This window comes from Aythya ferina (genome assembly GCF_964211825.1).
Source record: "Aythya ferina genome assembly, chromosome: 7".
Classification (NCBI taxonomy): Eukaryota; Metazoa; Chordata; class Aves; order Anseriformes; family Anatidae; genus Aythya; species Aythya ferina.
Genome location: NC_140302.1, coordinates 2,451,358 through 2,470,346, shown reverse-complemented (window position 1 = coordinate 2,470,346; position 18,989 = coordinate 2,451,358). Strand labels below are relative to the sequence as shown.

The following is an 18,989-nucleotide window of genomic DNA, read 5'->3' as shown; positions in this document are numbered from 1 at the left end:
ATCAGGTAAATTACAAGCCGGCGATTAAAAGTGTACGGTCCCGTGTTTCCAAAAACTGGGAAAAATGCTTGTATTTTACTCATATTTGGATTCTGAACCCACAGCCTGAGTGATATCCAGTCTCTTGAGTACTGAGCTTCAAATCTTGGTACATTTAGTTCCTCCTCCTGCAGGCTTTGCAATGCATATGAACAACATTTATTTGAAAGGCTTGGGAATTACAATGCACTTGGCAGTCAGCAAATGCAGTTGGGATGACGTTCTCTATTTACAATTTCCATCATTCAGGAATATTTAGAGGGTCCTGAATAAGTTAGAAAGCTCCTATGCTTCATTCCTTCCATCTTCAGTGATGATTTGGTACAGAAGAGAACAAGAGGACAAGACTATTCTCCTAGCCTCCACAAATGTTAAGGGGACACATTAATGTAAAATGGACACTGCTTCATCAAAGGCTTTCCATTAGAAGTAATAATTCTGACATTGCCCTAGACAATGTGCTTTGATGGCTGGAGCTCTTTAGGCAGATATTGCGTTACGTGGCTCTTCCTGCAGAAGGACAACCACTGATTGTCACACTGGCTGTTCCAGTTCAGAGGAACCTTGACCTGGCACATACATCTGAATTTGTTGTTCTCAGCAAACCACCCATAAACACCACTAAGTGTGTGCTCTGATACAATTTGCATGTACCAGACATGAAGTCTGACCCCTAATTATCTGACTTCAGATGTACACACAGCCCTCTGAGGGTTGGACAAAGGCTTGTCATTCCTTAGGTACTCAGAGAGAAAAGCCCTGGCAGACAGCTCAGTCAGAACAAAGTTCAAGCTGTCCGTTAAGTTATCTTGTTCCTAGAAAAAGCATAGGCTAAAGTTGGGAGCTTGGGATGTTCTCAGGACAACCAGAACTAACGGGAATTAGCAAGCGTGTACTTCGTACGCTCCGAATCAGGCTCTGGTTTTGCAAACTCAGAGGGGAGTGGGTTTTCTGAACAAGTTCTCCAGCATTGCAAAGCTTTATCTCTGGTTACTTATAGCACTCTTTGTTTCAGTTTGGGAAAGAAATGTTACTCTAAAATGACAGTGTAATTTCCTACGCAGAGGCTGTTTCTCAGTATGACTCATCTATGTATTGTATTCCAAAAATTACGCATGAATCATAGATAACTGATAGAAGAATACAAATGAGTCTATTCAATTTTTTATTATTATTATTATTTTGAAACAGAGCAACTCTTTTTCTTCCTGACTGCAAAACTTACTGGAAATAAATTGGATCAAATCCAATTGAGACATTTTTGTGTTATAGAAAGCCACAGGGTTTTTGTTGCTGTTGTTTGGCCAGGGGGTGTGAACATGAGGGCAGCTGTTAGTTAAGCTCTTTTTTTTTTTTCTTTTACTTTGCAGCAAGCTTACAGCTGAAGCTTTATGGCAAATGTCATTAATAGCAATATAATTAGCATTTTTGTTGTTTTAAATACAATAAAAAGCATAAAAAGAAGATGGTTGTTGCTTATTATTGGTGTCGGAGTAATGTGTTGTAGGTGAGAATTTAAAAACAGTAATTCCAGGGTTAATGCCAGCATCTAATGAGTACGCATTTGAAAAATTCAGTCCAGACCCATTTTTAAAGAAAATAATCTGTTGTAGCAGTTAGCATAAGCTACACAGAGTAGACAATAATATTAGCATAAGTAGGTGACCTTTACTTAACTCTACAGCATAAGGGAGTGATTTAATTACAAGAATAAGGAAGTCACTTATAGTGGGGAACCTTCGAGAGGAGCAGAGCATAAGCACCAGGCACTTTCCAGGCACTGAGTGCAAGAAAGAGCCAGCCAAGAATTAGATATTCCCTACCTGATCCTGTTGCTGATGGCATCCGGAGTCCCTCAAGGACACCAGCGTGTGGCTGGAAAGATTAAACTAGCCTGTGAACTTCTCTTCTGGACTGTGCCACCTCTCCAACAGAACAAGGAAGATGTGCAATTCTGAAAATTGCATATATCTGTGATTGAAGTGTTTTGGTATCCACATCCATTTAGTCTCTGTACTGTTACTTGGTCTTAAACTGTGATGCGTATTAGGACTGCTCCGAACGTAAAGGAGTACAAGAACCAAACCTGTGGGTCTAATGAAAACTGACAGATTAACAACATCAGATACAGAAACAAAGACCTCCTGATTTACTGTGTTGAAATTTTACCATAGTTGTATCTTGTCTCAGAGCTTTTGTCCATTACAGATAACCCAAAAGTGTATAGCTTTCTTGACTTTTTTTCCTGTATACTATGGCTTTTCCTATTTTAAGACCATAAAATTGATTCAGAGAAAAAAAGACTATTATGCCTGGCAAAATGACCAAAACTCAAAATACCTTTCCCTAGAGTCCCTGGGGCAACAGGACATTTATTCCTTTGATAAATTAAACTGACAACGTCAGCTTAATATTCTCCCATGAAGAGATTAGGATAGCTTGTATGTAACTGTATTTTGGGATTCAGTAAACATCTACCTGTCCATACCTCTGCTTTTTGGAAGCACAACTGCTAGGTCTGATTCCTTACAAGTAGAGGTAGGTTATAAGGTAAGTGCCAAAGGAAGAAAACAGAAAAATGCAACGCTAGCTCTACTATTAACTTTATGCTTTTTGAGACATTATGTCCTGAAGTGAAAAATAAAATGTAAGCTTCCCAAATCTCAAAATCTATAATTAAGAACAACACCTGACAAGATTATTTTTTCCAGCTGACAAATAGATGTCACTTTTAAAGAAATCTTCCACAGAGAGTGATAAAAACAAGCAAAGGGGCAAAAATTGTTCTGTCTTCATTGGTAGAAAACATGGAGGGGTTTTTGATAAGTACTTACAATGACTGCACTGTTGACTTGGCATATACATCAAAAGACTGACAGACTTGATTCATGTTTCTGTGCAATACAAACAATGACATGGGAGCCAGATCTGAGCAGCTCTCAGCAAGTAATTGAAGGTAGCACAAACAGATCCTAAAGCACAAGCAGCGCACAGTTCTGCTGTTAATAAAAAGAATAGCCAGCAAGACACACACATTATTATTTCATGTTTTACTCAGTTATGTATTTAATTAAAACAACAACAAAAAACAAAACAAAACAAAACAAAACACTTTTTGCATTGGGTCAGGGAATTTCAGAGGCTAACTGGTACAGTTACGGCACGAGATGATATCACAAAGCACTGGTTTCTTGTAGCTGGGGGGGATTTCTGCAGTAACCAATATTGGTTTACACAGATGATCCACCTTCTATTGCTGCAGAAGTGAAGATGCATTTACAAATGAATACGTATTGACCCTGTGTATTTAAAGGCAACAGAACTGGAACATGTCTTGCTCAATCAGCTATTAGCTGCAGTAGGTCTCCTTAGTCACTTTGCTTTGGGGAGTACTGTTCTAAATAATACAGTACTAGCAGTTCTGGTTTTAAATACAATACTCTTTTCACTGGTACTGAGGCAAATGAATAGAAAATTACTAGCATCACAGCAAATCATGGTAGGTCAATACATAATGCTTTCATTTTCCAGATGTCTGAATTCAAATCATTGCCTCTAAAGATGTTCATATGTATTCCAAATTAATAATGCATTTTCTTGTTACATCTTATGAAAATTTATGTCAGTATATCATTCATACTGAAGTCAGAGGCAATACAAATTTAAAAACAAGAAATTGGAAAGCCTGGATATTTGGGAGGGGTAGCAGAGAGGCTCAATAGAAGGATAAACCAATAGTTTTTTATTCAAAATTCTTTACCTTGGTCACTTAAGCATGATTAGTTTTGTTTTCATCTCCATGATGTCTGATTTTAAATTGTTTAGGTAAATGATTGTCCTCAGGTACTTGGGGGAAGGTGGGGAGAAAAGGGATTCTTTTTTGAAACAGAAGATACTTATGAAATTAAATGCTCTGAATGTAGCACTGATTAGGAATATAAAATTCCAAGTTCCTTGACGTTCAGCATATCTTAAAGTGGGCATTAAATCCATCTTTAAGGTGAAAAAAAGACAGAAATCAAAGGCTTGTAAAATGTTCTTTGTAAGCTGTCTTTTCATCACAAAGGTGTGTTTTGACTAAAGATTGTGAATGTCATGGGAAAGTTTCCCTTTACTAGACAATGCAGCCCAGGGCTGCATTTAAAAAGATGAGATTACATATTTTTAATCTGGGCTAGCTTACATCATGATCATCATTTAAAGCCAAAATAATTTAGTTTAAAAATTTCTATTGAAATTAAACTTTTGTCCAGGGGCTTTCTGTTCCTTAAGGAAGTTCTGTGCCCATTTTCACTGCAAATTAGTTTAAACAAGTCCCTGATTTGTGTGCTCCGGTATTTAAATCTGTGAAGAACTCACTCAGATAGTCCAACCAGGAAAGAAAAGCAATAATCACATCTGGAGGCAAACAAAGCATAAATCACTGTGCTGGCAACCAGCCAAGACAGTAGGGGACAAGTGTAAAAATAATACTGAAATGGTAGTGCAATATTCTAACCACATGCTGTTAACAAGACAAAACAAGGTTGAACATTATTTCTATTGTCACACATCATTGCATATTAGAAGGAAAGAAGAGTGGGGACTTACAAGCAGAGGGTCAAATTCAGTTGTGGAATGACAGGGAGCAAGTCCTTTTAGAGGCAATAGGGAAGCAGCACTTCTTTACATCAAAACCATGCTTAACCCAGGTATTCCCACTGGGGAAGATTAAGTATTCAAAAGTTGATATTTCTGATGAGTGCTTTGATATTACATTCCTGATTTAAAATACAACCACGCAAGTTCAAAGCAAATGAGGCTGGAATGGTAGAGGGCACTTGGAATGCTACGCACACCGGTGACAGTTTAGTTTGTCATCAAAAAGGAAATGTAACGGCATGAGATGAATGTCAAAACACTTCATTATGTAAAGATTTACATGATGCATAAAATTATTATCAAGTAATGTTTAAATATGAGCAAGACACTCCAGTCCATCTCAAGGATCCATTATTTTAGACACCGCTTAGAAAAAAGGAGTAGCCTTTGCCACAAAAGTAAGTTTTAAGGAATTAGACTTTTATTTAATGATCAGATCATTACACAAGTAAATTCCCCTATGATAACCCTGCAATCTGCAATATCAAATGCAATCTGCCATGATTCTCCCCACTCTAGAGAAATAAATAAATAAATAATTCTTGGAAGATGGTAAAGATTAAGATAAGAATCCCCGAGTTCAGAGAAGCAGAAAGGGTTTATTAATAGACAGCAATAAGCAACAAACGTAAGCGCCAAGCCTCTAGGTATGACTGGATCCTGCTATCACAAAATACACTTAAAATCAATAAGCATAAATGGATCCAAACTGGGAGGAAAATTTTTGTGCTATTGCCTCACCATCTAGATCCTTAGAACTACTTGGATGATGCTTGTTTCCTGGAAAGAAGCTTGTACTAGGGGGTTCATGGACCCTTTCATTATTTCTTAACATAGCCAATAATTTATTTGCAAATCATTCTGTCTGTAAAGCAAGGACGCACTACTATGCAATTGCTTTCAGTTTGGTGACCCCCTTGAGCTCAATGCCACACTTTGTGAACAATAGCACAAAATACAAAAAGCGAATACATCTTTCTTTGCCTTAGCACAGAAAGGATGGGCTGATGCCAAAGGGCTAACGGTCACCGTAAAGCAGGTCCCCCTATGCTATAAATCCCATAAAACTAGTTTCTGTAGAAGGAAACCACTGTAGAACACACTCTTGGGAAAAGGTCTGAGAGGAAGAGATAGAAGATTCAAAAACAAGCCAGAAAGCCAGGGGAAAAAAAAAAAGCTTAAGTTTGATGAAACAGGATGAAAGCCCGATTGATGAGACACATTACTTCTATTCCTGTCAGCTTGAAGAATTTTTTTCAAGCACAAAGTACATACGGTGGGCAAAGGAAGCATGCAGTTAACCGCCTGATGAGAAAGGGAGGCAGAGCATTCATCCTTTCTTCTCTTAGCCAATAGTTAGCAGTGGTGAGACTTGTTTAATCTCGTGTTTTCTCTGAGAACAGATAAAATTGAATGGAATTATCTTCAGTCCCGCAACCCTGCCCTGATAGGGCAGCACAAATAAGGTACCATCACTGCTCTGGGCAGTGAACTTTCAGTACTTGTGCTGGAGGGCTGGTCTCTCTCGTGTCCTTATGTTTTTCCATCGAGTAACAGAGAAGACACTGAATGCATTGCTCTGAACTGGTGTGTGTGTGCAGGTTCCTGATTTCAGCTTTACCAACACAAGACAGTTGCCTAAAGCAGACGATGCAAATTCTTCTCAAAATACCAACCTTTTCCCAACGCTCTTTCTCCTGCCCTCTCTCTGTCTTGCTTCAGAGTATTATGAGCTTATGCTTTTTCATGGCACATAGAAACAAAACAGTGTTAAAAAAAATTAATTACCAACAGCCTCTTAAACAATTATTTCAAAAATCCATTTTAATTTTCCAATAATCTGTCCCTTCCGACTTCTGCAATACCTCCCTTTCCTTACCACAGCTTTAAGTCTGCACACATTCACCTCCATTTTTTTGTCTTGCAGCCAGTGTTTGTCCATGAAGTACAGGATAGAAGATTATTCACCAGAACACAGCAGCCCCATTTGCTTTAGAGCAAGTTAAAAAAGATGTTAAGAAATTGCTCTCCCTTAACACATGATCAAAGTTTAGAGTGAAAACAAAACTGCCCATCAAGCAAAGAACTTTTCAGAAAAATGTAACAGGGACGGCTGACCAGAAAGCCCATTTTCCTGTTCGTAGGACTTACTCTAAGTCAGCTGGACATGCCTCATATACACATGAGAAGTTCCTCATCCTGGGGGAAACTCAGCAAAGCTGAAACTCACATCAGCTTTATAACCACCAACAGCAGCAGGAAGCTGGCAAGTCTGTTTTCTCATGCAAGCTGCACACCAGGAACCTGCTGGCTCTGCCGTGAGCCTGTGTGCCTCCAGCCTGGAGGTGAGGTGTGAGCGTGTTGGGCTGCAGATCGTGGAGAGCTCTTCAGAGCTGGGTATGCCTCAAAGCCAGGCAATCCTGGTTTGGGGAACACCCACCCCCATCAATGGGAACCATTGCTGAGGAACCTTCAAGAAGATGAGCACAGCAGGCTTAAGTCATCTTCCTTCAGCCCCATCTTACGCCCAAATATCCCTGGGAATAGGTAAGCACCAACTTTCTCTCACCAAGATGATGTACAACAAGAGGAATCCATACCTAACCTTCCCTCTGCTTTATATCTCTGTGAGAGTCCTATGGGTATTTCACCTGGTGGAATAATCTGACCATGCTGCCAATATTTGAGTGCACTCATCAATCATAAAGAAACAATCCAAGCTTACAAGCTCAACTATACATGACAATAATGCCAAACTAATTAGATTCCTGATAGAAGTTTGTCATATTCTATCCCTTTACTTTCAATACCTGATCCTGATCTTATGCCAGTTTTACACTGGCACAACTAGTTTGACTTCAGTGGAGCTAATACTGATTTGTAGCAGCAGGCAATCAGAATAAGACTCTTATTTCTCCTTGGCAATACATCCCCAGAGAAAACTTGTCCATCTCCAACAGCTGTTGCTTTGCTACATCTGTCTAACTTTCCTTTTTTATGTCCATTTTTCAAGTGTTGTTTTTTTTTTTAATGTCAATCAGCATGAGATAACATCATTCAGTTTTCCCTCTTGCAATCAAGTTTTAGCAATCACAGCCAGATGTTGTTTTCATTAAAACCCCAACCCCTTTTCAATAAAGTTTCAATGTTTAACTATCAAAAGCGCTCTTTACTTTCTTTTCAATTGCCAGATCTTAATGCTTTCATAGTCTATTTCACCCTGACATCCTGTCCATCCACAAATATGGCACGTTTGATCACCCCTGAATGTTTGCCTTTTGCCTTTGTGTTCTTTTCACTTTCTTTTCTGTTTCTTCTGCACAGTGTACTTTATCCTCAAACCAGGTCAGTCCAAAATACTACAATGCATTTTTCTATCTAAAGATATTTAGAGATCGTTAGGCGCCAGGTGGGGGAGGGCAGATAGAAGCAGATGAAAATTTATTGATTTCAGGATCTGAACTTTAAAGAACTGCTTGATCCTTTTCTTTCAAAATCCTACACATATTGAGGAAAGATATAGTTGATATATTCAGTATTATACTCTATGTCTATAGGGATAAATTCCTTCACAACTGAACCTGCATTTGATTTTATGTTATGAAATACAGACAGTTCTGCATCTAAGGAAATGTTTCTAAAAGGGATGTAAAAGAAAACATTCTAAAAACAAAAGCACCACCTTGCATTGTACATTGCTCAGGGGCTTTTATGTGGCTACACAGTTGTGCTAACGAGGATATAATCTCACTCGTGGAGAGAAAGTAAGAACAGAAGGTCAAATTCCTCTCTGCAGAATCGGGGGGGGGGGGTTCACACACATGCCCAAAATGCAATGAATTCAAGTAAGCCTAGAGCAGGCATGGGGAACAAGCAAGCAGAATAAAATGTATCTGAATGACTGCATGAACTACATAATCATTTCTGTCTTGAGTACAGGCCAGGTTTGCTCTCACCAGTTCTAAAGCAAAGAAAGAGGAGGTCAGGGCCAAGTCTTCATCGTTGTTTATTTGCCATCTCATAGCAGCTGAACGATGACTACACTTCTCTGAAGGAGCTGCCTGGCTGTTAGAAATGTAGGTTAGTGTAATGGGTGTCAGATATAAGAAACATGTTTCAGAACTAATCCTGTATTCAATTTGATTACAAGATTAATTCCCAAATGGTACTATATACGAGCAGATCTTCCTCATACAATGTTTCCTCTCTGCAGAATACAGGTGTTCTTAGTTAGGCTTCAATCTTGCAATCCAATCCACAGAAGCTGTTCTTATGTTCAAGAGGATAGGCACCTAGTTCCAGTGAATTAACAATACAGGCTACATCCTTACAGATAAGATTGCAGGACAACTTACTCTGAAGGAAATTCATATTCCTTCAAAATAAACTTGAAAATGATTGAGAATTAAACTGTAATCAGCACTGGGTTTACTCTGCAGAGGTATGAAGAATCCAGCGTACAAAATCACTGTGACAATGAAGGGATTTGTCATCAAGCACCTCGTCATTACCTGCATTGTGCCAACTATTGAAAGGAACGGAGAGTGCCATAACAGCTGCCAAACAAAGAGCAGGCTATCGTAGGATTACATGGTTTGTATCAAAGATTCCTTCTAATCTTTCAGTGAAGAAAGAAAACACAAGTTGTTAAATTAAAATACAAATTGTGAGTACATCAGTGAACATGACTGAATAGCTAAGCAAATTACTCAACTCTCCTTTTCAAAATTATACTTCCATTTCACCTTCTGCAGTTTCTTTGCTAGGAACAATGACATTTAACAGGATTCTTTAGATCACTTCTGTAATTCAGCATCCTAATTACAGTCAGCTATGTACTTTATCAGTAGCTTGATAAAATTGATGCAATTTTTCTTTTTGTTAACAAAGGAAACAAAAACTTAAGCCACAGTTACAGACAGGTTGGAAAACAGAGTTGCATTATGCTTAGGAACTGCTAAAAAGAGAAAAGAAATGTTGAAGGGAATCTTAAGGAAATTGAGTATTTGTTGTTAGCATGACTAAAACAAATGTATAATCCACTTACAATAGATTCATGTATATATGTGTTTTTTAGATACCCGTTAAAAAACCCAAAGTGCCTAATTACAACTATTTAGTGCTGAGTACTCACACTTTTATCCAGAAAAGACGTAATACAAAAACTCAAGCTGTGTGGTCAAACGCTTTCAGCCCACTGGCCTTAAGGAGAAGCTCTAGCTGGCATTCCACCTCTCGTGGTGGATTGTGTAGACTGGTGACACAAAGGCTGTCGGCCAAATCCATTGCTTTGAAAGATAAAAGGAGCTCAATAACCCTTTCGATTGGATGCAGAACACATTCCACTCACATGGTCCTATTTCTGCAGATGTGTCCTTGGGTGCAATGCCTCCCCCCAATGCTCTTAGCATTTTGGCTAAGAGCAACAGGGACACATACCAGCGCTCCCACCTGGGTTTTTTGCATTTCCATCCAGCTGGACCAAGACACCACGTTCCCTGGTGTTTCCTGAGCAGCCAGGGTAAAGCTCCTTCACGGACCAGAGAAGGAAGGACTGGGTTCCCAGCTGCCTCTCAGGTAGCTGAGGAACGCAAGCAAGGCACTTTGTTTCCCTTCTCTCCACCTTCCCCACCATTTCAGCAGGGTTGAAAACCTCACCTCGGGGTGATTTGGTGGAAATAAAGACCATTTACGCTTACGAAGCATTCTCTCACCGCAGCAGTGATGACCCTATGTTAGATAAGCAGCTTTCTGTGAGAAAGCGTTTTTTAAACTTGTGGAGTCCAAACAACCTCTGAGCTTGGAATAAAGAAACAGGATAAGATAATTTTTCCACTATCACATTTGAGTGTTACAGTAGGGAAAAAAATAATAAAAAGAAATCTCTCTACTAACATATCTGGCAAATACATATATTCTTGAATTATCTGAATAAACATTTTCCATTCCATTATTTGCTTTCCCTTTTAAGGTCCAAGCTTGCAAATGTTTCTCAACCATAACTAGCTCTACAGGCTAATCATGATTTGTTAGGGAAAAGCTTTCAGGTCCTGGGCACTATGGTCATATGAAGGAAGAAGAAAAGTGCAGTACATGAATAAGTTGTCAAGATAAGGAATAGAGCAAGTCTTCTATTGCATTCCAGCTTGCATTGGAAGCTATTCACTTAAGGAAGACCAGGTTAAGACAGATATATAAAATGACAGATATTTAGACAGATATTAAAAAATGCTATTAATCTCTAATGCAGAAAGATGATCCTAAGGTGGAAACGAAGGAAATTACAAGCGGTGTTTTTCCCTCCCTCTCATTTCTATATTATGTTATTTGGATTGATTAGTGAGAACTAACATCAATTTCATTCATGAATCCAAAGATGTCCAGAATTGTCACAAGTTCACCTGAAGTTCATGTCCCTGAGCAATATATCAGGTACTTTTATTTCTGATGACATTTACGCTGCAGCCAGAAAAGTCCTGTTGGACAAACAGCTGAGGAGGGTCAGGAGGGTAAATTATCCCCATGAAGTGTGGAAATAATTTATGCTAAATAAATTAGCTCTGGCTCTATGAAATCTACTGTAGAATGGTCTTTTTTTTTTGGCTAAATTTCTCCCCTTCTGGAGACTAGCCATCACAACAGCAAACAAAATGAAATCTAGTTTTGGTGGTTTTTGTTTGTTTGTTTGTTTTGTTTTTGTTTTTGTTTTTTTCCCAGTAGTGTTTTTTGTTGTTGTTTGAGTGTGGCAAATGATCTGGCTGCTGAAACCTGCCTAGGTTTCTGTCCTGGGGCAGTTTGCACTACATACACGGGGCACAAACCTTGACCAAGGTGACATCAGTGCTGCTGGGGTAGTAAACCTCCATAAGCAGAGCATGATGAGAGGTGCTGAAACCCTGCCTGTGCTCATCCACCACAGCACAGCTCCCTCCCCAGCCCACCCACCTGAAGGTGGTGCCTGGAATACAGCACTGGGATTCAGCTTGACCCTCCACTGCTAAAAACACGGAGAAGAGTGAGCTCTTGCATGCTACTCAGCAACAACACTCTTGCTTCCCCCACTTCTCTCCCCTGCAAGCATGCTGCAGCAAGTAACTGCAAGTAGAAAGAGCTTCTCAAAGAGGTTTTGCCTTCTCCATCCTATCCAGAAGCCTAAATTAAAGGCGAGGCAGCAGGGATTCAGGTACCATACAGCTTTTTAGGATGAAAACCTTTGGAGACTGCTGCTGTAGTTTCTCTAGAGCTCTACTCCTCTTCCTACAGAGAGAAGATAAATAAATATGAGCTCATTTCCTATTGAAGCACACAGAATATAAAAATAAGTACGGCCATATATGGGGCGGATTTCATTTCCTGTAACAGCATCCAAACACCCTTAGCAATGTTTACTTCGCTACACTGACTCAATTTTATTCTTGGGTAATGGAGTCAGGTCATCAATTTTACAGCATATTTTCTCAATGAGCTGTCAGATATATGCCAAGATATTTCAGGTGGTGTTACTGAGATATTTGCTGTCCTGACTAAGCTGCAATGTGTGAAACACAGGCTTAGGATAACTAGTTCAACATGGTGCTCCTACCCAAACACAGAATACATTGAGCTGAATGTGGCAGGGCATTTGCTTAAATATCACGTTCCCATGAGCTGCTTTACCTGCTGCTGATAATCTTGAAACAAAGATAATTACAGTAACTCAAGCTTAAATTCTCACCCTGCACACCCCTACCCCAATTTTAATCCACACATTTGCCAGCAGTTGATATATCTCAGCTTGTTTTGCTGTCCACTTTTCTGTGGTAAAATACGATTTCAGCCTCAAAAAAAAAAAAAGTTGGGATAGTAGCACACTAGGCAATCCACATTTATCCTGCTTGAGGGTGGAAGCACAGCCTCAGCGTGGGAAAATAAGGGTCAGCTGAAACCACTGGAAGGGCTCTGGTTCGGATCAGGGATGGCCAGGAATTGGTGGACCTTTCTGGAAGCTTTTGGCAGACCTCAGCTGTTGGCAGGACAAAAACACCGGAGCTATCATCCTGTGGGGATAAATTCAGTATCTTGCTGGGGCAGGGAGAGGAAATCTCTGATCACTGGGTCAGCAGCAATGTGCAGAGGCAGCTTGGTGTGTTCACCCCGGTACCTGCATGGAAGCAAAGGACATCTCAAGGTGTGCAAAACGTTGGCCATTCCTGCCTTAACCCCATTGTTTCACATGTGCGTTACTGTCCAATTCCATTCACAGGCTTAAGGGTTGGGTTTCACCTCCCAGTTTCATCTCACACAGCTGCCTTGATTTCTGTGGTGTTAGACTTAACTCCTGATAAGAATCACTTCGATTTTGTATCTAGGTGTGAGCATGAAACAGCTTTGTTTTCCTTTTTTTTTTTTTTTATTAAAGTGAAGTCTGCTTTCCCACCCCCACATAAAGCACACATCTTAGCAAAAGTTGGTATAGAGGAAAAGAGTCACACTGGAATGAAATTCATTTTAAAAAGTGTCTCCTGGAAACAGTTTGCTTAAAGTAAAATAAATTGATCTTCTTAAAATGTTATTTCACAGCTTGCCAATAACATCAAATATAACATGGTGCCCCCTACTAGCGTTGCAGCAGGGCATACTAGTTGTCTTTAAGAAGTCAATAACAACAGCTACTACTACATTCTAATACAAATGGGCTTTTCCTTTCATGGGTGGCAACGTTTGCTCCTTGCAATGAAAAGCAGCTGATCGCTTAAGTTTTATTACAATTAAATATATAAATATAATTCCTCTGCCCCTAAATGAAAATTTACCCCAAAACTTCAAAATTAATACATTTTTAAAACTCCATAGAAGTGTTTTTCAGACCTGACAGTTCAAAGAAATTGTTTCTTGAGACATTTAAGTGCCACTGCTACACAAAACAAAAATAACTTCAGAAGTATTTGAGATGTTCTGAGATGCCTATTGTGTATAATTTCTTCCACAACTTCTGTAAGTAGTTTTCTTTAACTCTTGGCACTTACTTGACAACTGAGAAGGGTTCAAAAGGTGTCATTTCCTTCTGCAGCAAACAAACAAGCTGGCTGTCTTAATGGATGGCAAGGTGCCCACTGCAAATTCATATCCACCATTGCACAGAGGAAACTAGAGTACCTGCATTTAACCTGAAAATCCTCTTTAAACACTGCCACTCAAATAGTACCCAAAAAGGTGTCCCTTCATCTGGGAAATGAGAAACACATGCAAATAAGTTTTTTGGCTCAGCTGCCGTGATTCACTATTCCCACATACCACAGCCATGATTCCTTTGGAGCACAGCATCTCCTGCATTAAATTGCAACTTCTCTGTTTCAGAAAGCAGTCTCAGTTCTGCAGTAGTAACTACAGTCCATGTGGCTGCTGTGGACTACCACTTATTACCACTTTTGAAACACAAACTTAAGGCAAAAAATAAGGATGGAAGCAAAAGGAAAAATAAAAACAAAAAATGAATGAGCAGAATGAGAAATTAAAGCAGTTTGGGGTATGTTTGCATTTAAGAGAGTATGGGACACATCAAACATCTACCTTCTCTCTTGCATACTTGTACATTCTATATTATTTGCATGATATTGAAACTAAGCCTTTCATTATACTCAGACTTTGCTGCTGTCCCTCTCAGCTGTATTATTGTTAGTCTCAAACATGTAATTTTTTTTTTTTTTTAATAAAGTTTTTTTTTCTTTCTCCTGATTCACAATAAAAGACGTGAGATTTTATGCCAGCAGGGAAAGCAGAACCCCCCAGAGCAGAAGGAAGAGGCTACAGGTATTAGCCAAAGCTGCCACCTTCAGCTTGAGGAAGTGCAGCTGTTCTCCACCAGCGAAATGTCCAACTTCGTCCTGTTAGCGTAATGGTGTATTTAATTATTTAATGTTCAGTTGAATCTTTACATTGGCTTTGTAATAAGCAGCCCTCATTTACATTTTTATGATACAAAAGCTATATTATCATCAGAAGGTTTTGATTTTTATCCTGGTAACTTCATGAGGTGTTTATTTTATTTTTTTAATGCTCTTCACATTTATTATTTTCAATACTTTCATTGCTAAAATTTTCCTGGATGTTCAGGTTTAAATAATCAAATAATCATCTTATAACCTAAGCCTTAGCATCTATTTATTTGATTGCTTCCCCTTATGCTGAGCCCTGTTTCCAAACTATGTTCAGGCAAGGCCTTCATGTTTCAATTTAGGACACTAATTCTTGTCTTTTCTTTTTTTTTTTTTTTTTAAACAAAGTTAAGACTTCACTTTTCCTGTGCTTTGTTTTAAATAACAGAAGTCCATAAAAGTATACCCTAGAGACACGGCATAGTACTGTGAGAATCAGGCTATTTCCTGACCTCTTTTTTGAACCCTATACCACAGAGAATAAAAAGCTCAGTCCCCAAACCCACTCACATTCCCCATATTCTCCTTATGGACAAGGGACTGCGGGACCTTTGTTACCTTCCTCGCTTTTCCTTTAGAAAGGCTGTCCCATCTTTTTTCCTTGTTTTGGTTTTCCCCATCTGTCTCTGGAAGGAGAATATTTTCAGGACACAGCCAGCCACTGGGCAGCAGGGATGCTTGCAGGACACCTTCCCCACGCAGTGCTCTTCTCATTAAAACAGCAATTTTTCTTTCTTTTTTTTTTTTTTCCCCAGCTTGGAGTTCGTCTAGAAGTCTGCTGAAGGATATTCATCCACTGATGTTCTCCAAGAAAACTGACAGCATTTTTATTCCCATCAGAACTGGCCACTTAGTTGATTATGCTACATAATGAGTGATAGACTGAGCCACATGCTGTAACTCGAATTCCCCAGTGACTCAACATCAAGTCCTTCAGTCTCTTTTCAAAGCTTATAGAAAAAACAACCCTAAAAGCTCCACTCCATCAAGGGTCCCTTTAGGCCAAGATGAAAAGCAGATTCACATTTATCAATCCTTGAACAAGAAAACTATCAATCACTAAAAATGCTTAATGCAAAACAGTGGAGAATGTTTGCTGAAGGCAAACAGTACTGAGCAGAGTAACTCAAGAATACAGAGTAAAGTCAAATACTGATTGTCTCTGCAGATATGCACAACCTATACATGACACAAAGACACGCTGCCCTTTGCCTAAACAAATCAAGATCTATAAATCATGCTGACGCTCGCCGCAGTTTAACTCTCTCACCTGAGAAATTAGTGTTCTGGCTGCTTATGACTTGCAGAGGTACAGCAGGGTAGTTTGCCCTTGTGAAATTTAAACGTTTCCAGGATATTTTTAGAAGACTGGTAAGATCAGCAAGCCTTACCATGTTGCTGTAAGTAAGGAGTGATGACATATTGTTGCATGGTATGCAGTGTAATTGCTATTGCTGGAACAGAGAACTTGTGATTTTTGCCTTGCACGCCAGCAAAGGCAGAACTAAGACTGCCTGTTTACACACAGCAACATATTTCTCTAGAAGAGTTTGCCATATTAAGTCTCACTAGCCAATTTTAATGAGATCAATTTGTACTGAAAAATGAACTAACAATACAAGGCAATTACTTCCCACTATGTGTGTGCAAGTGAAACAACTTTACGGAAGGGAACAGAGTCAGTCATCTCTAACAAGGCTGTGCACAGAATGTAATCTCATTTGTTCTGGTGGGTTCCCAAGGTGTCTATTATAATGATAATTTTGGAGGATTTCAGTTATTGCCTACATCCAAAGCAACTAGCCTTGTATTGACTATTCTGATTTCTCAGAACAGGAAACCCAACGTAGTGCTAACATTAATGTAGTTTCTGCTAATGTGACCTTCACTTGGAATTACATTCTCCACTTCCTGCAGTATCATGAAAATCTTTGAAATGCATCCTAACTACAAAGCTATTTTAAAGATCCCTTCTAATTCCCACAAGACATGGTGATACCAAGCAAGTGATGACTCCAAGAGATATTTCATGAAAAGTAAGTATTTGACAATTAAATTATCATAGGGAATACATCAGAAAGGGTACTATTGTGAAACCAATTTAATCGGTCTCAAGAAACCCCACCGGGGTAACTGACTGATTTCAAGATTGGTGTGTTGTAATTCACTGACCTCAGTACCTAAGAAGGTATATCCAAACTTTGCTTGTAGCTCTCCCTACCTACCTATGACTTTCCCTGGTATCTAAAATCCAACCTGACAACTTTTCTGCTGTTTGGTGAAATGTGTAAAAACTTGGTGATTCTGACTTCCATCATTATATTTGATCAAAATGAGTTAATAGGCATTTGGTATAGAACAATAAAAAACAGATTTGTTTGTACAAATCTAAAATGGATTCAAATATCACTGCAATTTTTGAAAGAATGACAACAGTTACATTCAAAACATGTTAACGTATACAAATGGAGACATGTATGCGAATGCTTGCAAGCTCTCAGGAATGTTCCCAACAAATCATTGAAATAAGGCAATTCTTCCTTCGTACTCAGATGCTCTCTGACCAGGCGGAAGAGTTTGCTCTCTGGCCTTGATGGTTTGGATCGATCCATCTCAGCAGATTGGGTTGGAGCAGTCTTACACACAGATGGGGCTGTTCTAACAGAAGCCAACAAGCTCTATCCTGAATGCACTGCCAGCCAGCTGAGGATCCTAACTACTCTGGTTCTTCTTACATTTCTATCACGACTTGAAATGGAGGTGCTTGTGTAGTGTCAAAGGCGGTGCGTCCTATGACTGCTGGGAAAATATAAGAACTTTCTTATCACCACTTGCTGTAACATCAGTAGAAACAGCTGAACAAGAAAAACATTTCCACATAAAGTTGATTTTTGGGTGTTTGCCCGCCAACATTTATGTTGATTTTTTCCCTTGCATATGATTCACACACACACACAAGCAAAGCACAGCTCTCATTCTAGTACTGCATTCTGGGGCCAGCTCTCAACTACATTTTATTCATTCCAAATGAGCTACGAGCATAACTCAAATGCAGGCACGTGACAGCATGGTTTAAGAAGAGAAGCCTATAGCAGCTAGAACATGGGGAATTAGCTTAAAGTGAGAGCAGATGCATTTCTGGTCTAAAAACGGAAGCAAAGTAAGCGTGCATTATAATTACTGGAGAAGTATTTGTTAAGATACCCGTTCATTCTCCCTCTGATTTTGGCAATGCGTCTACTGGAAATATTGCAAGAATAGCTTTTGTAGCATAACTTTCAACCAAGTCCAAATGGTTGCAACTGTCATGGAAAAAAATCTACTTGTAACTCTTCCTGCCTTATGTTTAGAAGAAAAAGAAATGAACAGGCATCTAGAATGACTGAACTGAATATTGATGATTTGTGTAAATATAGAGAAGCAGGGAGAGAAAAATGCCACACAGGAGTGACTTGAATAATTTTATTTTTCCTCATTACTCCCTCCCAACTAGGCCAACAGGACTACCAAAGGGAATGCCTACCAGAAGCATTTGAAATCTCAGCTCCCTGGTGACTTATACTGTTACGTGGTTATGTAGCCGACTCACGTCAATCACTGCAGCTTCCTTAAAACCAGTGCCACTTCATTCAGCATCTGTATGAAAGATTTTAGATTTGTTTCTTCTTTAAACAGCACCTCTTGCGCCCACTCCTCTCTCTATAGTGTGGCAGCAGCTTCATGTAAGAGGTACAGTGTCAGTCACCCATCCTGACCAAAGCTATTTATAACTTGCAGAACTGTGCAAATGTCAGTCAGATCCAGGGTATATCAAAGTAACCAAGGAGACTCTTTTTAGGCTTCAGCACCGCATCATACATAAAACAGAGCCTCATTTGCTAAATCTGTGAAGTAGAAGAGTGAGGTCAATACAGGGAAGAAAGGCAGAGAACAAGTATACAGGCCCTCAGGTTACTGAAAAAGGAAATGACAGGCACATAACCCCCTTGTACAAACGGGTCATTTGAAAACACAACTTCAGTTTGTCTTATGTTTGATAAGGTGGTAAAGGTGAAGATTTCAACCTGTCAAGAGTCCCTGGCCTTTAATCTGGGAGATAAGGAAATGTTAGCTAGAGAGACATCGTATATCTTGATGCTTTTGAACATGATCGTCATTAGGTGCTCTGAATTTTGTATTGCTCTTTGCTTAAACTGATAAACTGGTCAATGTATAAACATAGAAAAAAGTAATCAAGGGAAATCTCTGATGAATATTGCATCTCATTACACCACTTTGTTCTCTGCATTTCATGAAAATCTGCATTTCATGAAAGAGTTGTTAGTGACCCCCTCACTATGCTTATACAGTACATGGACACCTCTTTGCTGACGGCTGCCAGGCTTCCCTCCCTGC

At 39.3% G+C, this 18,989-nt stretch overlaps 1 long non-coding RNA gene across 2 annotated transcripts in view; it reads left to right on the top strand.

The window, feature by feature from the left end:
• The window catches only part of LOC311439330, a 43,939-nt gene extending 27,706 nt beyond the window's left edge, over positions 1 to 16,233 (top strand). Inside the window, exons 1-2 of one of the 2 annotated variants that reach the window (XR_014694664.1) lie at positions 6,949 to 7,227; positions 15,350 to 16,233. This is a non-coding gene — a long non-coding RNA (uncharacterized lncRNA). Of the gene's footprint in view, positions 1 to 6,948; positions 7,228 to 15,349 lie in introns of those variants that run through there. The other variant, XR_014694663.1, reaches the window with a different exon arrangement.
• The last annotated feature ends 2,756 nt before the right edge of the window (positions 16,234 to 18,989 follow it).